The sequence below is a fragment of the Neomonachus schauinslandi genome, chromosome 10, assembly GCF_002201575.2.
Source record: "Neomonachus schauinslandi chromosome 10, ASM220157v2, whole genome shotgun sequence".
Taxonomy (NCBI): Eukaryota; Metazoa; Chordata; class Mammalia; order Carnivora; family Phocidae; genus Neomonachus; species Neomonachus schauinslandi.
In genome coordinates this window covers 113108237-113123123 of record NC_058412.1, presented here as the reverse complement: position 1 = coordinate 113123123, position 14887 = coordinate 113108237, and positions in this window count along the sequence as shown.

Genomic DNA, 14887 nt, shown 5'->3' with positions numbered 1-14887 from the left:
CTCCTCTGTGTATGGATTGATGATTGAGTTAACCCATTTACCCACTTTCTGTAGCTTCTTCTATTGCAGGGCACTGGGTGGTCCTATTGACCACAGAGCATGTGGCTTCTTTTTGTTTTGGCCAGGGTTGAGCAGCCATAACTGTTGTGAATGTGTAAACTTGTAAGTCTGACTTTCCCTCTCTTTATTGGGATGTGTCCATACGTATCTGCTTGTAGAGTACTGGTCAATGTAAGTACTGGTCAGTGTGCTAAGTACTTGATCCTCAACATCTTATATAATCCTCACAGCAAGTCTGGGAACTAGATAATATTTATCACCCCATTTCTAGCTGAGGAGACTTAGTCTCAGCAAGAAGACAGAAAGCTGGGTCCACGCAGGCAGAAAACCCCTGTTTGACTCTAAGCTCAGGTGTGTGACTCAGTGGTAGCTTCCCTTCTCTTGCCATCAGATTCCTCCTTTACAATGATTCTCTCAAGTCTTTCTCTCATGTTTAAGGTAATAGGGAGGTTTGTGTCTTAGGGTATTTTCCCTCAGTGAAGCCAGTAGACTCTGGAGTTCCTGTCTGTTTGCATTTTCTTACCTTCTCAGGTTTAATAAGGTCAGGGTCATTGGGGCACCTGGGTGGCTCAGTCGGTTAAGTGTCTGCCTTCGGCTCAGGTCATGATTCTAGGGTCCTTAGTGGGGAGCCAGCTTCTCCCTCTCCCTCTGCCCCTCCCACCCTGCTGGTGCTCTCTCTCTCTCTCTTTCTCAAATAAATAAATGAATAAAATCTTAAAAAAAAAATAAGCTCAGGTTCATCGACCTCTGCTCTTGCCATGCATAGGCATTGCCCAAATCAAGCTGCCTGCCATTTACCAAGACCGAGAAGAACTGCTATTGCTGAAATGTTGGGAAAGATGTAATGGGAAGTCAATGACATCTTTCGCATTGAATTAGTTAGACTTTAGGAAAAAGCTCATTACATTTTCATTATTTTTCTCATTTTACCTTCATCTGTGAGAAATTGGAATTTGGTGTCTAAGGCAACATGTAGGTGTCCTGTGAGGGAGAAATAATAAAATTCTCTGCCTGTGACTGAATTTGTGGCACTATTTTAAAGACATTGTCTTGAATCATTCAAGAATCCCAGGAAAGATCCCTCATTTTTTAAAAAAAGATTTTATTTTAATTAATTAATTTTTTAAAAAGCTTATTTAAGTAATCTCTACACCCAATGTGGGGCTCGAACTCACGACCCTGAGATCAAGAGTCACATGCTCACATGCTCTTCCAACTGAGCCAGGCAAGTGCCCCTTAAAAGATTTTATTTTTAAGTAATCTCTACACGTGGAGTTCAAATTCACAAACCTGAGATCAAGAGTCCCATGTTCTACCGACTGAGCCAGCCAGGTGTCCCAAAAGATCCCCCATTTTTATTTATTTATTTTTTTAATGAAAAAAATTTTTTTAGATTTTATTTATTTATTTGACAGAGAGAGAGAGCACAAGCAGAGGGAGCGGCAGGCAGAGGGAGAGGGAGAAGCAGGCTCCCCGCTGAACAGGGAGCCCGACTTGGGGCTCCATCCCAGGACCCTGGGATCATGACCTGAGCCGAAGGCAGCCACTTAACAGATTGAGCCACCCAGGCACCCCAAGATCCCCCATTTTTAAAAGCGGTTGCATACCAGGCAATTGTTACCACCTACGATGCTAGGGAGAGTGCTGTGCATTTCAGTAGGGAAGGGGCATTGCTAAAGAGATGATAAACGCCAAACCCTAGGTATCGATCCTTTGGTGAGCTGTCCTATACTTGTTCCTGCCTCAGAGTTTTGACATTTTCTTTCGTGAATTTTGATTTAGCAAGTTCTTACCTTGCCCAGTGTTGATGGGTCTCTGTTGATAGGCAGACGTTTTTGGAAGCTGCCTCTCCTCCTGCTCTTGCCTGGGAACTGTCAGAAGCAAAGCTGCATGTCATTTTATAGCCCAGCGTCTCTCACAGAAGTTGTCAGACATGAAGGGGCATGATCCAAATGTGCTGATAAGGGTGGCGTGATACAGGCCGAATGCCAAGATCAGCGCCTGCTAATGGTTGTGACATTTGCCAGTGTCTTTCTGAGGGATGTTCAGGGCGCTTGGAACTTTCTTAGAGGTGCAGCCAGGCCAGGTATCTGTCCTTTTCTGATTTTAAACCTTCACAGGCCTGTTATCTTCAAGCTAGGTGGGTGCTGGGGGAATGGCAGAGCCGAGGGGGGTGTAAGGCTGCCAGGTGCCAGCCCAGCGAGAGCCCTTTATTGGTGCCGGTGCTGTCCCTCATTGTGGTGGGCACTCAGCAGTGACCAGTGCTATGGTGGGGATGTGAGGGAGGGGGTCTTTAGGGATAGCCTTCCTGTCAAGTGACATTTTATATCAGATGTATGTGATAAGAAGGAAGCGAAGGATGCAGAAGGATTGGAACATACACACTGTCTGCAACCGGTGAGAGCATGAGTGCATGCCTGGGGGCTTTTAAGCATAGCAGTTATATAATTTGCTCAGCCCTCTTTCCTTTCCCTAACTGTGCTTGGAATCAAACTTGATGGGGCGCCTGGGTGGCTCAGTTGTTAAGCGTCTGCCTTGGGCTCAGGTCATGGTCCCAGGGTCCTTGGGTCGAGCCCCACGTTGGGCTCCCTGCTCCGCGGGAAGCCTGATTCTCCCTCTCCCACTCCCCCTGCTTGTGTTCCTTCTCTTGCTAACTCTCTCTCTGTGTCAAATAAATAAATAAAATCTTAAAAACAAAAAACAAAAAACTTGAACAGAGTCCATAGCCTGGTATAGTGCTCATTTGTATTCAAGAATCCTAGGCTCTTTCTCCTCGTTACCTCATTTAATGGCCCCCAAAACTCTAGAGCCTATTCTCTGGGCCTCTGGCTTATCTTCTATTTTAGAGAAGGCCTAGTCACCTGTTAGGTTCCTACCACTTGAAATTTTGTGATATTTTACATCCTGTATGATCAATGCCAGAGTTTGGGAGAGAGAGATGATGTTGCCTAAGGGGCTGGTTAATACCTGCTCCTGCCAACCCGAGGCTGGGGAATTAGCCCAGATCCCTGCCCTCAAGCAGGCTCCACATGTTTGCTGCAGGGCCCTCTTCAACCCCCGGGGGTTCTCATACTGTGAACTTCAACTATAGCTTCATTTGCCAAAGGTCCCATTTTGGGCTTTGCTGAAATGTCGGAAATAGAACGAATGACGGTTGACCTTTTCTCAAAGGGCAGAACCTAGAGTTTTATATATGATGATGAGTAGAAGACAAAACCCAACTGTCTTGAGTCTTATTCTTCTTGGACATCTGAGGGAAATGGAGTCATCTTTTAGGCAAAATTTGTGACAGCTGTTGGGGGATGTGGCCCTTGACTTTGGTGCCTCCAAGTGGTTCTCTGGACCCAAAGAATGGATGGGAAAGGGCACATCCTGGTTGCAGCCTCTAGTGGCCCTTGGGGCCTCCCAGTTCTTTGTCTTTCTCTCCTTCAACCTTAGGAGGTGGGGCAGCCATTGAATTCTGCTAATCCAAGATCTATAGGAAGCCCTTTCATGCAGGGTGGCTTATCACACTGGGCAAAAGGGCCTGCTTGTTCCCAAGCCCTAAGCGATTTGACCTGCTGACTCTTGAAAGAGAGGACCCTTTCAAGGCTGGCCAAGGCTTGGCTGAGATCACAATTGCAGATGATAAGGCAGGTACCAATTCTTTTTTTTTTTTTTTTTAATATTTTATTTATTTATTTATTTTTTAAAGATTTTATTTATTTATTTGACAGAGAGAGAGCGAGAGCAGGAACACAAGCAGGGGGAGTGGGAGAGGGAGAAGCAGGCTTCCCGCTGAGCAGGGAGCCCGATGTGGGACTCGATCCCAGGACCCTGGGATCATGACCTGAGCCGAAGGCAGACGCTTAACGACTGAGCCACCCAGGCGCCCAAGGCAGGTACCAATTCTTTTTTTTTTTTTTTTTAAAGATTTATTTATTTATTTATTTGAGAGAGAGAGAATGAGAGAGAGCAAGCACATGAGAGGGGGGAGGGTCAGAGGGAGAAGCAGACTCCCCGCCAAGCAGGGAGCCCGATGCGGGACTCGATCCAGGGACTCCAGGATCATGAGCAGGTACCAATTCTTAATAGCCTCTATGAGAAGATGTCTCAATAGGTCTGGCTGAGCTGTGCGTGTCCCACTGACAGGCATCAGGATTTTGACCTTTCGTAGGTGTTTCTTTAGTGACATATGCACACCTGCATATACATTTATATGCTTGTCTATGTCTTTCTAGTCCAGCACTCCTGCCTCAGTTTCCTTCTCTGGTATAATCAATCTCAGATCTTGGCCAATAACAGGAACTCACAGGGGCCTCCTGCAGGGAACTTTTATCCCTGCACACTCTTACGTTGCTTGTAAAGTTTGGGTCAATTTTCATTTCTTAGGATCTCTCATAAGATTTTCAGTGGGCTTTGTGAGTTATCAAAGGCTAAGAATATGGGTTTTAGGAGGAGAGGCAAAGTTTCTGCGTACAAGATTTGGGGCCAGACAGACCTGGGTGTGAATCTTGGTTCAGCTGCCTGCTGGTGTGTGGTCTTGGGCATTATCCAGTGTTTCTGTGTCTTAGTTTCCTCATCCGTAAAGTAGGGATGATATTGTTCCTATATAGGATTGTCACGAGGATTAAGCAAGATGAAATATGTTACAAGATTAGCACCACGTTAGCATATGTGAGTATTCTATAATTTACTATCATCATCACCATCATCATTTTTTACTATTGTGTTGGCCATTTTCAGTTTTTTTCACCCACCTTTCTCTCAGATTTTATACCATTTCCCTAGATTTTCCCTAGATTTTGGCAACTACTCATACCTTGTTTGCAACAAGTACAGTATGAGTGCTGCCTCTTGGAGTTGTGTAATATGTAACTGGCACAACAGTGCGAGGCAGCCTAGAAGTGAATCAGTGGGTGAGCTTACGAGCTCCCCCACCCTCTCTCCTCTTGCCTCTATAGGTCTGGTTATGAGACAGCTGCTGGGGCTGTGTCCTGACTTTGCCATTTTGTGTTTGTGCTCCTAGAAATGCTAGAATGTTGAAACAGAAAACGTCTCAGAAAAAGTTTAGAAACAAGTCAGTATAAACTGAAAAATCAACCTTAAGACACTAGGAATTTGGTTATATAATAAGAAAATATCCATTAAATATATCCAAGAAAACATTCATGAATATACTCATTTATCAAATATATGAAAGGTAGTTCCTTGAAATAAGTTTTTGGTAAGTTGGTAAATGGTAAACTTGGAGAATTGGTCATTTAGTAAATTGAGTTTCAAAGAATTTATCATTTGGCCAGTTGATTTTCGGCAAACTGAGTTTCTGAGATTTGACTTCGAGGGCCTGGTGTGGGCCCCTCCTGCCCTGACCTTTGCACTGACCAGGCCTTACCTCGCCCTAACTCCCCCCCATCACTCTGGGCTCAGGGGAGGGTCTCATATCCCCTTGCTGGCCCAGTGTGTCATTCCAGCCCAGTTAGGTGAGGGGCAGGATGGAGGAAGGGGGACAGGTGCCTCTGGTCTCCCATCTGGCCTCTGATCTGCAGAGGCCTTGTCACCAGCCTCCCAGCTCCCAGCCTCTGGACCCCTCCTCATTGCCGTCCTCTCTCTGTGTTGGGACCAGATGACCTTGACTGCAGCACAGGCTTTTGTGAATCTCTCCCCTGCCAATTCTCACTCTTAGGCTGCTTCTTACAGGCAGTCCTCCTGTATTTCCCCAGTGGCTTTGGCCCTGCTCCTTTTTTCCTTGTCTGGGAACTATGGACAGGACCCCAGTGTGAATGGCACCCCCTGGCATTGTGCAACCCCCTGGCCTGAGTGTTCACCCTGCAAGAGTATCTAGGCTTCTTGAACCAGACCTAGCTCCTGGGTCATCTCTTGACCCTCGCCATAGTTCTCTTTGGTCCAGGATCTAAGATATATTTATTGAATGAGCTGCCTGTAGTAGGCATTGGCCAGGTCAGGTTGCATCCTTGTCCACCTGGACTCTCTGGCTGCCTTGCTGGACCTTTCATTACCACTGTTCCCCACTTCCAGTTGGTCCCCCTTCTTGAACACAGATTTACTCACTTTATGCCCAGAACTTTCCCTGGCTATCGTGGGCCACACAATGATGCCAAACCCTTCAATCTGACCAGCATTTGGGCTCCTGCCTGCTCCTTTGGCCTTACTCTGCAGTCTTAACAGGAGTCCTCAAGTTGGAGCATAGAGAGATGCCCCTGTAAGGGAAACAGAAAGCCAGAGTTCTGGGCTCAGCTCTGCCAGAGACTTCCTACGTGTGCTTCCTGAGTGTCTCCTGGGTGGGAGGCACTGGACAGGGTGTGGGGGATGCAATGGAAAGCAAAGACCGGGGCGCCTGGGTGGCTCAGTTGGTTGAGCGACTGCCTTCAGCTCAGGTCATGATCCTGGAGTCCCAGGATCGAGTACCGCATCGGGCTCCCTGCTCAGCGGGGAGTCTGCTTCTCCCTCTGGCCCTCCCCCTCTCATGTGCTCTCTCTCTCTCTCAAATAAATAAATAAGATCTTTAAAAAAAAAAAAGAAAAGAAAAGCAAAGACGGGGTCCCTGCCCTCGGGCAGCTTACCACTTATTTAAGGACAGAGCACTGGCCAAATAATCATATGAGTGGGTGGGCGATTGTTATACAGACTGTCGGGGAGGGGGAGCAGTGAGTTTTATGGAGCAGAGGAGCCTGACTGGGCTCTACACTCCCGTAGAACCCACTTCCCACACTCTTCCCACTTCCTGGGGTCACCTCCCCACAATTCTGCCTGCACTCTGTTATCTCAGGGTCTGCTTCTGAGGGAGCCCGAACTAAGACTGTGATGTTTTAGAAAAGTTTGATTTTGTTGCTGATATCTGAACACAGGCGTGATGTCTCAAAAAGTTCAGCTTTATAGCATCTCTCAAAAATACAAAATATCCGCCCCATTGGCAACATTTGAGTGAGCTGAGTGTTAGCCACCCACCTAAGGCAGGGCACGTTTGCCACTGGGCCCCACCTGGGCTGCTTCCTTTGGGAATGGTATCTCCCTGGACCCTGCAAGCACTGGAGTGGTGAGCCGTGGGCTCCACCATCTCTAAGGGCCCTTCCTGGTCGCACCTTCCACGATGCCAAGCCCCGCTCCCCTAAGAAGCCCTTCCCAGCCACGCATCCCGCTTCTGAGCTCCTGTCAGCACCAGCTGCCTGGGCAAAGAACAGGAGGGCACCCAGGGGACCTTCCCACCCTCCCATCTGCCACACCCCAAATTGCAGTCTCTACCCTGCCTCCATCTACCTGCCTTGCCCATGGGCAATTCTTTTTCTTTTTTTTTAAGATTTTATTTTATTTATTTATTTGACAGAGAGAGAGAGACACAGTGAGAGAGGGAACACAAGCAGGGGGAGTGGCAGGCTTCCCGTGGAGCAGGGAGCCCGATGTGGGGCTCATCCCAGGACCCTGGGATCATGACCTGAGCCGAAGGCAGACGCTCAACGACTGAGCCACCCAGGCGCCCCGCCCATGGGCAATCCGTAACCAACTCGGGGGGGACAAGGCAGAAGCCAGCTGCCATGGGAAGCTTTGGACACAGTTGATGCTGCTCCAAAGCGTATGGTATATGGGCCTGAGGAGAAACACAGGGGGCTCACCGTTGTGATGGGGCAAAAATATCCCGTTCAGAAGCTCTAAAAGAAAGGCCTCCGTACGTTTTTCCTACAACAGACGAAAAAGGAACAGGAGGGTCACTTCGGCCGGGCTGGCAGATTCTGACCATGGGACTCGGGCGTCTCCATTGTACAGGTGCCCACAGGAGATCAGAAGTGGTCCTGGGACTCCATTTTTAAAGGGCATCGGAGCCAGATGTCCAGATAGTGAAGGACTGGGGAAAGTTGAGGGGCCTGAAACAGAGTTACCCTCACCCTAGGTCACAGGGACTATCTTCTTATCTCTGTGTGATAGTCCAGGAGGAGAGCAAATAGGCAGGGCCCTCCATCAACTTTTATCTCACTCAGGAAGAGCCAGCCCCCCACCAGGAGGCCCTGCTCACTCTCTGACTCCCCTCAATCCCTCTGATCCAGCCACCCTGGCCCCCTCACTGCTCCCTGAACCATCGGGCACACTGTTGTCTTGGGGTTTTGGGTCCTTTCTTCCCCATGCCCCCACAGCTCTCTCCGTCACCTCCTCCAGTCTTTGCTCAAATACTTACCTTCTCAGTGAGGCCTTCCCCCACCTTCCTTTTTAGTATTACCCTCACCCACAGTCCCGATCCCCCCATCCCCTCTTCTGCTTTTTCATAGCATCATCCCCTGCTTCCATACTATATGGTTTACCTTACTGGGCTTATTGTTCATTACCTGCCCTCACCCTGCTAGAGTGTGGGTTCCACGAGGGTCCTTTGTTTTGTTCACTGACATATCCCAAGTACCTAAGACAAGGCTGGGCACATAGTAGGCGCTCAGTAGGTATTTGTTAAGTGTATGAAAGAGGGAAGTGGACAAGTTTAAGTTCTAGGGGCCACCCTGACCCCATGGGGTGTGGGGACGCCAGGGCAAGATGAGATCAGTGATAGAAAGTGAGTGAGGCTTTCAACTGCCTACATCAGCGACTCAGGGCCTCTTTCCGGGTCTGCTGATGGGTCCTTCAGGACCATGGAGAGGCCAGAGGTAAGGAGAGACTCACCCGCTTTGCAAGGCCAGCAGGGTAAGGGCCCGGGGTGACTGTGGTACTGCTGGAGAAAAGAGATCCCCCTTTCAGGTCACAGCAGCTGCTTGGGGGTGCAGCTCAGAGAGCCTCCATCACAGCACCCCTCCTCCTCTGCCCCCTCCCTCATACACACGGCTCCAGGCGCTGACAGTGGGCAGGGAACGCACCCCTGACCACACTCCCCCTCACCCCCCCATCGCTCGGTCAGTCCTCTTATTTCTTCTGAACATCCAAAACCAAAACAACATCACCTGTTTGGATTGAACTGGAGTTTTAACTCCTGATTTCTCGAGGAAAACACAGCCTTCGAAAGGAGATTCTATGGGAGTTGAAATTAGATCAGAACAGGAGAGGAGTTTATGTTCCAGCTAGAGGGATTCCCTTCACCCTGACCCCCATGAATGCTTGTGAGAGGGCTGGCCCCTCTAACGCGGTCCTCCCCCCACCCAACTGCTGGTCAGGTGTGTTCAGATCATGCCCGTGTGGGTTGCCGTGGGAGAAGGCACTGGCGATGCTGGGTGCTCCCAGAAGCCAGGGCAGGCTGGGGCTGGGTACGAGGCTCAGCCCAGTGGAATGGAAACCTTGGGCAATGAGGCACTTGGCCATAGAATCACTGTTGCTGGAAGCCAGGTGATGTCTTGGTTTTGAGGGGGTTGTCTATGGGCCTCCGTGATTCACACAGTCACCTTATAGACCAGAAATAGGACTTTTCACTACCAAAGATGACCCATTTCATTTTTTTTTGAAGTTTTTATTTATTTATTTATTTATTTTTAAAGATTTTATTTATTTATTTGAGACAGAATGAGAGACAGAGAGCATGAGAGGGGGGAGGGTCAGAGGAAGAAGCAGGCTCCCTGCCGAGCAGGGAGCCCGATGCGGGACTCGATCCCGGGACTCCAGGATCATGACCTGAGCCGAAGGCAGTCGCTTAACCAACTGAGCCACCCAGGCGCCCCGAAGTTTTTATTTATTTATTTAAGTCATCTCTACACCAATATGGGGCTTGAACTCACAACCCTGAGATCAAGAGTCTCATGCTCTTCCGACTGAACCAGCCAGGCGCCCCAGAGATGGCCAGTTTCTTGACCAGAGTCATGCCAACTCCTGTGGCAGATCCCAAGGTCCTGTGTGTGCATCGGATGCTGCTGGGCTCACCTCTGGTGGAGCAACCATCCGGTCCCTCTTATCTGAGATACTTTCCCAAATTTAAGTTCTGTGGAATGGGAAATAGGAGTCCCAGTGGGGCTCAGAATAGAGAAGGGGAGACTCTATCTTTCTCCTGGCTTTGTGGACAAGGGCTTCTGATGCAGCCATGTCCAGGGAAGACAGTCAGAAGACTTGACAACTATCTGCAAGGCACTGAGCAGAGCGTGTCGGAGGCAAAACCCTTTAGTTGTTGAGGAGGTCCTTGGGGAGCGCTGGAAGCTACGCTCAGGAGAGCTGGTGCTCAAGCATTTTAATGTGCTGACAACAGCACATTAGGTGCAAAGAGGTGCAGCTCTTTGGGTGTGACTTGATCGAACATTAGCAGGAGACTCGACGCTGAGGTTTGGCGGTGAGGTCTACCGCTGCCTCAGTCAGCCGGCCCTGGAGGGGCCCCCAAGTGGATCCAGGCCCCCTGAGGAACAAAGAATTTCAAGGCTTACTCACCCAGGAAACTGAGACAGAGGAGGTGTTGCTGGGCCCCAGCAGCACCAGCAAGCCCGGCTGGGCGACCGTGGCGGTGTGGCCATCAATGTGGACAGTGGGAGGGTCGGGAGCGCTGATGGTCAGTCTCACACTTGCTCTGGACTGATTAGAAGTCTGAATGAAGTTAAAGCAGAAAAGGTGCAGACAGGTAGAGAGGATGGAGTTCCTTAACTTCCAGCTTGGAGGAACGGGACCAGGATCATCTTAGGAGTCGGGCCTCTGAGTTTGTATTCTAGCTCTGCCGAAACTTGCTGCATGACCTTGGGAAGTTTACTTAAACCTCCCTGAGGTCCTTTAAGGTGAAGTGACATCCTCCTTTTCTTGGGCATGTGTAGCAAGTAAGAACATAGATTTTGGAGCCAGAATCCCAGCTCCACCACTTGTAGGCTGTGTGGACTGCGACAAGTTTCTTCATCTCTCTGTTTTCATACTTGTAAAATAAGGATAAGCATGTCTCCTCCATAAGGTTGTTGTGGGGATTAGATGAATTCAGTCGTGTAGAGTGCTTAGGACAGAGCCCGGCAGCTCGTCATGCTATTGTTACCTGTTGCGATTGTGGTTTGTTCATCGGATGCCATATTCTAATAGCCTTTGGAGAGAGGACACTGAGCATTGATTTTGGAGTCCAGGACTGGCTTCAAATCCTGGTTCTGCCGCCTACTGAGCAATATGAGCTTGGGCAGCTGAATTCACCTTGCTGTGCCTCAGTTTGCTGATGTATGAAAATGGAATGAAGCATGGAGTGTCTGGGGGTTATGTTGATGTAGGTGGAGGGGACTAGCACATAGTCACTGCTCACTGTTGCCCCCATGCACACCTCTGTCTGCCTCAGTAGGTATGCCTTAGTGGGGTCAGGGCCTGGTTCAGTAGTGAGTAATGATGCCAGCCACCTGGCCATGGGCCACCTGATTGGGGCGACGAGCTAAGCGCCTTACTTGGGTCCACTCCTCTAACCCTCACAGCACCTGTGAAGTAGCTGCAGTGAATTTTGGAGTCCACAGTAGGAAACTCTGGCCAAATGGAATATCCTTCTGCTGCCCAACCCTGCCCCGATCCCAGACTCCTTCCTGAGATCCTGGCTGCCGTGCTGGAGGGGAAGGAAGCACACACCCACCTGGGGCCCAGGCTCCCACTCTCCCAGGGACAACAGTTGAATGAGCTCGGCAGCCTGGAAAAAGGGCAAAATGTGTGGCATTTAGAATCCTGTAGATCTGTTCTGAGCAGCTTTGGGGGCAGGGGTGTCAGTGTGGTTCAATGAGGTATAATTGCCCCCAACTGAATGACGACCCCCATTGTCAGCATGGGAGGGGCCATTCACCTGGTTTCTCACCATGATATATTTAGAAATGTTAACATTTTGTTGTTGCAGTGATTTCCTCCCCCCAGTATTTTACTGTGAAGATTTCCACATAATCCTCAAAGATAAAAGAATTTTATAGGAACATTTGTATACTCATCACCTAGATTCTTCAATGAGCATTTCCTATACTTGCTTTATCACATTTCTATCCATCTATCCATACTCCATTGGTTTTGAAAGTCATCAATCATGATAGAAAATAGTAAAAAAAAATGTATAAAGTAAAAAGTACAAGTCTACCCCAACACCTCTTTCCCCTTTCCTCCAAGTCCTATTTTCAGGGGTAACTACTATTGGCATTTTGGAGTATATCCTGACTGTTTTCTACACACATGTAAGCATGCATAGATGAGAACATTCTAACCACATGGTCTCTGAGGAGATGACATTTGCACTGAGACCAACAGTGGCAGGAAGAATGTTCCAGGCAGAGAGACCAGCATGTACAAAGGCCCTGAGCTGGGTAGCAGCTCAGCCTGTGTGGCTGGAGTGTGGCAGGTAAGGAGACAGAGCTGGAGAGGTTAGTAGGGAGCTGCAGAGAGGAGCCTGGCTTTTGTTCACAGTGTGGTGAGGAGCTGCTACGGGCTTTTAGGCAATGACGTACCTGGATTTCTCCCTCATTTGATCCCCTCATTGACCCTGGGCACTTGCTCTTCTTGCAGACTTCTGTGGGTATGCCTCCTCGTCCCCATTCCGGCCACCTCCTCAGAGATGTCTTCACTGACTGCAGCACCCAGGGCAGCCCTGTCATCCCCACTAGTCACTTGCTGATCCATTGTTCTTATTATAAACAAGATAAATTATTTTATTTTTCTGGCTGTTTCCTTGTTCAGTTTCTATTCTCCCCCTTGACTTTGAGCTCTGCAAGGGCAGGGACCCTGGGTGCACAGGGCCTGGCACATAGTAGGCTTTCAATAAATATCTGTGGCATGAATGAATGGATAAGTGTTATGGAGAGAGAAACAATAAATGGACCTGGATGTTCAAGGAAGTCTTCCTAGAGGAGGGGACTTTTGTGCTGGGTTCTGAAGGCTGAATAGGAGTTCTCCAGGGAGGTCCAGAGGGAAGTGACTTACTTAGGTCCACCCAGAAAGGCACTCTGCCAGCTGGGCTGGGCCTTGGTTTCTTCATGTGAAAAGTAGAGCAATAAAGTTATGTAGTGCCCTTTCTCGAGCACTCACTTTGGAGTCCTGGGGGTCCACATAGATCTCCTTGCCGGTGTAGAGGCAGGATAGGATGTCATTGTAGGTTTCTAGCCCAAAAGCCAGGTCCGCCATGCTGCCTTGGGCTAATTTTGGAAGGGGTTGGGGGGGTTAGGCGGGCAGGCCTTCGGGGTCTCTGGCTGGGGCTGCAGGGTGTCACAAGCTTCAGAAAAATGAAGAAGGAGAAATTCAGTGGGAACAGTTTCCCTGGCCAACAACCGGTTCCAGCTGTAACCAATATCATGGGCTCACTACGTGCTAGGCAGTGCTGAACACACGTGCGCACGCGTGCACTCTCATTTCAGCCTTGCAAGGGTGCCGTGAGATGGGAACTCCAACTGTCCCTATTTGACAGATGAGGAAGCAGAAGCCGGGAAGCCCGGAGCGGTAAAGTGACTTGCTCAAGGTCCTACACATTCTAAGAGGTGGAGCTGGGTTTTGAACGCACGAGCCCCCTCTCCTTGCTTCTCCCTCATCTGACCCCATTCCCTTCTCTGTGCCTTTGTTAACAGCGCCTTCTTCCTATCCTCTTGTACCCTTCTTGCCCACCTGACCCACCTCTGACCATTCCATGGGAAGGAGGAGGGAGCAGTGAATGGTAGTTGGGCAGCCAGCCTCATCCCTTCTGTGGGCCTCAGTTTCCCCATCTGAGGGGTCCGTTCCAGCTGGGCGTTACGCATGACCCTGCACCCCTGAACTGCCGCACTTGCCCTCTTGTTGGAGCCTGATGCCCGCTCACAGGACACGTAGCCCTGTGGCCACCCCTGCTCTCCAGCGCTGAGGCGGGACTCTCCGGGCTCAGCACCAGCTCCCGAGGCCGGGGGCCGCCAGGTCCCCCCTTCCTTCTCCCTCCTTCTCTCTCTCCTCCTCTTTTGCCTACCGCCTCTTTTTACCTGCTCCTTCTCCTCCTCCTTCTCTTCTTCATGCCTCCTATCCAGAGAAGCCCCACCTCACTTTCCTCTTTGCCCATCCTCCCCCAGGCCAGTGGAAGTCCCTGGAGGGTCTGCCCTGGCCGGGGGGTGGGCGGACTGGCGTACCTGGACGTTCATCAGGATGGCCTCGTCTGTGAACTCCGTGGTGGTGACATAGTATTGGAAGTCTTCAGGGCCCAAAGATGGCCGGGGCTGCAACGAAACCAGGACTCAGCTTCCCCTGGGGGAGGGTGGATGGGTGTGGGGAGGCAGCGAAGCAGGCAGAAATTTGCTCTCTGTCTCTGCTTAGTTTGAAGTTCCTTGCGGGCTAGGTCTGTGCTTCTTGTGACAATGAACATTTATTGAGCAATAGCTTTGCGCCAGGTTATATGTATTATTGCAGCAGTGCAGTCCACTCTGTAGGCCTAGGATTAGTCCCATTTTACAGATTGGGAGACTGAGGCTCCAGGGGAAAATGGCTCGCTGAGGTCATAAGACACAGTGCACTTTCTCACTCTCACTAGAAAGGAGGTTCCCTGTGGGTAGGCTTTGTTTTGTTTCCTGTTATATTCTTAGAGCCTAGAGCATCGTTCTTGGCACACGGTAGGGGAATGGAAAATAAGCCCCTTCCTTGGTCAGGGGCTACGTACACAGAGTGACATGCAGCAGGCCTTCCAGCAGTGAGTTGAGTAGGGTCATGGCCAGGGGGCATACCTGCAGGGAAGGCACGCAGGGGTCCTTGTCAGGTTGAGGGGCTCTCCCTTGGGGTCACACCCCTCTCCCAGGAGGCAGAGGAGGATAAAAAACATACTACCTTCTGCAGGAGGAAGGGCAATGCCTCATCCAGGACACTTGCCACCAACTCCAGAGCTGCGTTCGCCAGGAGGGGGGTCCATCCTAGTGGTGGGGGAGGGTAGGTGGGGTCTGAGACACCATGGAAGGGGCAACTGAGGCCACAGGCAGGAGTCCAGGGCAGGGCTGGAGGGACTGTGTGACAT